The following is a 7,303-nucleotide window of genomic DNA, read 5'->3' on the forward strand; positions in this document are numbered from 1 at the left end:
AGCAAGCTGCACTCCTGCTGCACTGCTGGGCCCCTTCCAGTGGCTGCACGCCAATGGAGGTGAGCTGCTCCATCCAGAGCAGTGGTAGGAGCCACAGGCAAATCTGCACACCTCAGCCGGACAGCAGCCATGCCGAGTGTCTGTGGCTACAGCCAGGTCTGTTCCTTGCAGCCGTGCCAGCGTGTGCTGTGGGGCTGCCCGGCTTCAGCAAAGGGACAAAGGGACCTGCGGCTGCAGCAAGTGCCTTGGGGGATCCCAGCAGCAAGCTGGGACTTCTGCTAACTCTCAGCTTTGGAGCAGCTTCAAGGGAAGCCTTTGCCAAAGCTGTGGTTTTGGGCAGTGGAAAATCCTTGTTCAAGGGTGAGGAAGTGAGCAAGAGTGGCTCAGCAGGAAGCTGAGCAGCAGGACCCAGCCATCGAGGCCAACAGCCAAAACCCCACGCACTTGTGTCGATAGTGAAAAATGCTGGGAACTTGGAGTGGCTGGAGTATGTGACATACCTCACTGCTATTTGGGTGTGAAGGTTTTGGTTCCTCTGTCTCCCAGGGGCTGAAGTTTCCCATGGCTTTCATACTTGTTCTCAGTGTGTAATTCTGCAAAGGGGGAGTGAGGAAGGCTGCTTTTCCCCTGTGCTAGTGCTGTTGTAGAGTATCAGGATTTATACAAACATGCAGAGGGAGGAAAGAAATCAGTAGTCTGTTTCCCTGTGATGACTTATTCATGTAGGTCTTAAGTAAGAGGAAGCTGACTTTAATCCCTGGAAGTCACAGAAACAGCAAACTGTCCCACCTCCTTGTCATTCTAGAAGAAGTTAAGCTTCTGCTTCCACATATCTCAGTACACCAGTAAGGAGTAATTTTCCATATCTGTGCATGTTTACCTTCAGCTGCAGTGATGAGGAATTTTTGTTTCCTGCTCCATTTTGGCAAAGCAACTCTTAAAATCTTAATTCAGATCTGATTTATCAGGATAATGTGACAAAACCTGTTGCTGCTGTGTATTTTCTGCAGAACCAGGTGATCCTGTTAAAAGGTGTAGTCTGAGCAACACCCTGCAGAAATGAAACACATTATCTTTCATTTCCGCACCTTAACGTTCTATTGACTTACTGCTATAGCAATACACTGAATACCCTCTATTATGATTTATTACTGGTTCTGGTTCTATTCCTATTTTCTGTCTCATCTTTCTACTGTTCTGCTTTATTTACCCCAGCGATTCATCAGACAGTTTCCATTATTTAAAAAATCAATTACTTTGATGTACAATGGACAGCATGTACCTAGTTCCACATTTTGCATAAGCAGGCATTTTGGATGGTGGATCGTGGCAATAATGAATGCCTGAGCTGAAAATAGCTTACTATGGACTGTTGGGATCCAACCTCTTTTCCTCCTGCTCCAGAAGGAGAGGTGTGTGCCATGGGACTCTCAATTACCACCCTTTGTCTCTGAGCAGCACACCCAGTGGGCAGCAACGCTCCTGTGCTTTAATTTTCACAAAAGTGAAAGCAAAGTAACTTTCAAAAATGTGGGAAAGGAATCCTAATTTAAGGTCTCTCAGGAAGTTGCTGCAAACTTCAGGAGAACTCCACACAGCCTTTAAGGAAGGCCAGACATCATTTTGAAGCAAACCCTAAATCAGATTGTGATAACAGCCAAAGGAGTAGTGACCTCTGCTCCTAATATGCAGAGATTAGAAAGACCCGTGGTTTGTTCTGAGTATACAAAGGACCAGACTTGCTCCTCATGTTAGTCTAATGAGGTCAGAGGAGCAATACCCTGCCAACTACTCCAAGTGAGGTGCACACCCTGCCAACCACTAAATGCAGCTTCTGAGCTATAAAACTTAACTATATGTATAATTATTTGCAGGATGCATAATAAAAGAAGACTACCAGGCTTGACATGACTAATATTAGTGCTACCAGCTGTGTTTTGGCTTGTGGGCTTACAGGGGGAGGTAATTCTGTCTCTTTACTTGGCCCATTTGCTGAGTACATGTGAGCTGCTGTCTGCTTGTGTTCAAAGGAACCCCACTTCTCAGATAAGTCTTTAAGTTTCCTGTGATGGTTCCTTGTAGGCAGACTTGTGCAGGTTTTTATTTAACTCCCGTCTCTGAAATCTCACCACTTGAATTCACAACCACACAACCCTGTTGTCCTTCGCCTCATGATGCAAAATCAAGCTTCCCTTCATCAGCAAGCAGTAGTATCCCCAAGAGGAGATGCCTGAAACTGAAGTTACCAGCTTCTTTATAACTCTTGAAAAATTCCCAACTCCAAGCATATGTTCTTGTCCACACCAACTGCAACTGGAAGGTGAGAGTCTTCTAAAAGGCTTGAAATTAAATTGCAGGATTTCCCATAAGCCATCCAGCTTCACAGTCACCATCAGTCCCAGAAATGGAGAATGGCTTGTTGCACACACTTGGTTGTGCTTCACAGGGCTAAGATTCCTAAATCCAGTAAACTCTGCTGTTATCTTACCCTGAATTGGTACTGCACATGCCTTTCCAAGGTCATGCACATCCTTGTCTGTCTGTAGGGTGATGACACCTACTCTGGGATGTGTTTTGTTCAATTTCTCCCTTCTTAGAAAGTGTCACAGCTGAGGGAGGAGTGCTTTCTGATCTTACTTGGATAACTTGGAGAAGAGCCAGGGCTTTGTCTTTTCCTGGAAATGTAATGCAGGAAGAATGAATCACCAGGTTGAACCTGTATAACCAACTGAAAACAAAAGCTCAGACTTCTGTGTCTCACTTGGAAATAATCAGGGGAAAAAGAGCCATCCTGTTTTGAAAACCACTACCAGCTGACAGGACAAAAATGCTGCACGTGTGATGTCTTTTGAAGCTGACAAGTAACCTAAGACTACAGCCATTTAAGGGAAAAATCCCTGAGCAAAACAGTAGTTAGGGAAATAGAATATTCCAATGTTTCGGGGAGAAAAGTAACCAGGGAGGTTATTCAGAGCACCCAAGGTGGATTTTTAGTAGCCCTGAAGTTTCACACACTATTAAATCTCCTGTATTACCTTGGCTAGCAGTGAATACAAACCAACCAGGGCTGAGGAGCCTATGTTTGATAGCATAAGGACAGACTGCAGTGCTGCTGTCATTGATTAAATCCCTCCTTTTGCCTTTGCTGCAATCTCAGATGTCATTACAGGCAATGCAGAAGCTGCTTGGCTGGCATGCGAGCATCTGGATCGCTGCAGGGATACCACAGCACAGGCATGTAGGAGTAAACCTTTCTTTATCTTAGCTTCTCTCTTCTGCTCCTACCTTTGTTTTGTCTTCAGGTAAAATAAAACCAGCTTGACAGTTACCAAAGACTAAGTTAGAGTTACTGGAGGCTTAGTACCTGAGAAGAAAATAAGAGATGTGTTGGAGCCAAGACAGAGGCCTGCAAAGCTGTACTTTGGGCTGGTAGAACCACCACTTCGATTTATCGAGTATTAGAAACAGCTGTTACTGCAGGCCAGGGATGTAGATTTCTTATGTGGAAAAGGAAAATGTTTTTCAATGTTTTAACACAAACATTAACATGATTAGGAAAAGTCGAACTGTGCATGTGTAAGTCCGACAGCAAGTTTCTTTAGGGTAACCCGCAGTTCTAATTCCAACTCTGGGCCACCAAAACCTGGACATTGCTGCTAAGGGGTCCTCCCTGTTAGTTTTAAGGTACCTGAAATTGCATAGACTCAACTCTTCCATCTTCTCCATTGCCTGATGGATTTTCTTTCTAAGGACTCAAGAAGAGGAACACTGACAATACCATTAGAAATAACACTAAATGCCCCACATTCTTCATATGCTTGGATTCTTCCTTCTTTTAAAAGGGCAACATCTGCAGTCAGGGAAATGCCTTTGCATCTAGATGAATGCTATAGATGTTGTCTGCCTGTCCTTATAGTTGTTTTTAAATTGTTTAAAATTAGTTGTTGTTAACTAGTAAATTGATACAGTGCATTGCTTGCACTCTAATTTCCTCTCCAATTGCACAACACTGCACCTATAGAGCATATAATAAATTTCTCCACCTAATGTTAAGCTTCTAGATCCATACTCAGACTCCACAAAAGGAAGGGGTTTTTTTAGCATTTTCCCTGCCCCATGTCTGTTCCACTTCCCCACCACAGCCCAGTGCTCCTGGGGAGCTGATGGAGCAGCCTTTCCCAAGGTGCACCAACATCTGCTCACGTGTCAGTCTTGCTCCGTGGGTTATGGACTCTCCCTCCCCTCCCAAGTCCTGACACTGGCATCTCGTGGCCTGGAAGTTCAGCAGCTGGAGATGTGAGTAAGGCTGTAGGTCTCTGAACATCTGAAAGTGGGGGGAGGTTTCCAGCAAATGAAGCGCAGCTGGAAATCCAGTGGTTGGCTGTGAAAAAGAGCCTACTCAATTTGCTTTTTGCTCCTTAACTAAAACTCCAGAATGATGTCAGCTTTCAGACCTGCAAAGCCTCTGAGACCTCACTCATGTAATTCTACTAAAAGCTAAGTGATCTGTCTGTAACAAGACACTTTAATAAACGTGGTGATTATATGTGGCAGTTTATCAAGATGCAAGGTTGAAGGCATGAATGTAGTATTATTGATGGGAACAATTCCCCCTTCAGACATTCCAGAAACTTCCTGTGTTTCAGCTCAAGCAATTATGAAATTATACATCTTCATATTTTTGATTATTACTTTCACTGTTTAATGGAACTCTGTGTATAAAGGAAATGAAACAGTAGATCGAATTATACATTTATTTCAATATTTCACTTTTTTTGCAAGGATCTTGCAGAAGCAGCAAGCTCTAAGGTCTACTGATAACCCACCAGTTTCTGCAGAAACTTTTTATTTTTAATTCACCCCATCAGTTTCAAAGATTATCCAAATCACTTCAAGATGAGGCTGTCTTGATTCTGAAACTGCAAGCTGTCATCAACCAAATTAATCTCTGCTTTATTCCCTTTGTATTTAACAGCAAGTGATTCACCACCCCATCTATTTTATTGGTGTGGAAAATCCAGAAGATTCTTCTGCTGGTGAAGATGAAAATGTAAAACTTGTTAAATCATTTCAGTGCTAGTCATTTGAATGGCTACTTACAGTGATACATAGAGAGATAGACTGCTTTCTTTACTGGGTTTTCCTCTAAGCTTTGTGTTAGCTCTTGTTCATTTGGTTGATGAAAGCTCTTATATGTCCAAACTTTACTTCCAAGACGATTTTCATATTTCAGTGGAATGACAACCAGAAGTAGCTGCTGTTTATTTTGGGAGGAAAGGATTAAACCAGAAGTTTCCACACAAATGTAGAACAGAACCATTTGGAAAAAGGCGTTGCTGTCAGAGGGTTATCAACAACACAGGTTTCTAGATGGAGTTAAAAAAAAAATCAGATTGTTTCTATTTATACCTGCCTTTGCCTTGGTAACCAGAGACTGTGTGAGGGATGCAGTATTTTCCCACTGTGGATGTCTCCAAAATCCATGCGCAGACATGCAGTGCATCCAGTGTCTGCAGAGCTATCACAAGAACTGTCACATTCATTTTAAAAGGGGATTTTACATTTTAAGCAGCAAAGAGAAGATTGCAGAAAGAGAGTTATAGTAGTATAGATTCAAAATATTTTGTACTCATTTCTATCTTACCTACTTTGATCTTTTAAGTATTTTAAGGGCCACTGCGCTTAAACACTTCTTCTTAATTACCCCAAGCAGCTTACCCGAATTCAGGGTGGTGGGATTTACTCATAATTGGCTACATTATGCCTTCTTTATCAAGTAGTTGAATGAGGTAGGAATGGACTTGAATCGGTGCTTCTTCATACTTTAAATCATTCTTGCCTACCTTAAAATCAGCCGTTTCCTACTTTGCAAGATTACCTGCAGTTTAAGCGTGCTTACAGCCCTCTGCAGTGTTCAAAAGCCAAACCAGGCTATGTTCTCACCACTTCACTGCTGTGCTGATCTTTAGCCCTGCTGGGAGAAAAGCATTTCAGCTCTAGGCATCTGTTTTAGCCATAATTCTGTGTTGTTGTGTTTTCCTTTTCCTTTTACTGTCAGGGAAGGTAGAAGAAACAAAGTGTGTCTCTCTGCCACTCTGCCCTGGAGTACCCAGGTAGTCCATTTTCTTAGAAAATGGATGTGCAAAGGTGAAGAGAAGATAAATACAGGCTCAGAAGAAATATGGGGAACCAGGGCCATTACTAAACTTCTAGTGGACTTGCTTCTCTCTTAATAGCTTCACTATGCAGTTATGATCCAGAAAGTAATCTCTGATCCTCTGTCTAAGGCTCATGGAAATCACTCCCAGAGCATCTTTATCAGGGAAGAAGGAGAAATATTTCTGGGAAGCAGGGCAGAATTGGTAGAGTATCTGCTCCAGAGATATTCAGGGACATCTGACTAACAAAATCACAGTATTGGGATAAAAGCACTCACTGCATTATCATCTTTGGGAACAATACATTTTCACATGCAGCCTTTTTTTACTCTCGTCGCTATTCAGCCAGACACTTGAAGTTATGAAATACTGCAAGGGAAGAAAATTCATCTGGGGACAGAAAGGAGGTAGTTGGGAGCACTGGAGCCCTGCCATGCTCCTCCATATTCTGGCTGGAGATCCCAGGCCTGGCATGTGGGACAGGAGGCAGAGGTGAAAGCTTTGTGCCATTTCGGAGTTTCCCTCTATTTGCCTGCTGGTGAAGTTTAGGTAGAGTGTAGGTGACTCAAAAAGTCATTCAAATGGAGTTCTCCTTTCAAATGTAATGACTCTCATTGCTTTTCCCACACTGCCTATATAAATAATATAAAAAATAATTGGGATAATAGCACAAGCAATTTCAAACACTCAAAAGCAGGAATAGTGGCAAGGCACCAGCACTTTAGGACATAAACCCACAGAAAACTGAATCATCACACTTGTTCTGGCACGTTTATAGGGAGAAGTCTGAGTTGCCATAAGACAAGTACGGACTGGTTTGGGGCAAGTGAAAATTTGGGTTCCATTCTCCCACAGTAGCAGAACCCTAAAAACAAGCTTTACTTTCTTTTTTTTTTTTTTTTTTTTTTTTTACAACTACCCCTGTGCAACCTGTAATGATCCTCCACAGAGGTTTTCATGAATCTCAAGCCACTCTGTTGAAACTAACATCTTTTAGATGTAACCACATTTGCCTTTGTCTGCCAAACAGATTTGCTGGTCCCTGTTGGAAAGAGAGATGTTTTCTGGAGCTGGTTACCCAGCTTCGAGGGGCCAGCCTTGCCCCACCGGTGGTTGTCCCCGGGAGCTGTCAGGGCACAGAGTCA

This window comes from Cinclus cinclus, chromosome 9, assembly GCF_963662255.1.
Source record: "Cinclus cinclus chromosome 9, bCinCin1.1, whole genome shotgun sequence".
Lineage (NCBI taxonomy): Eukaryota > Metazoa > Chordata > Aves > Passeriformes > Cinclidae > Cinclus > Cinclus cinclus.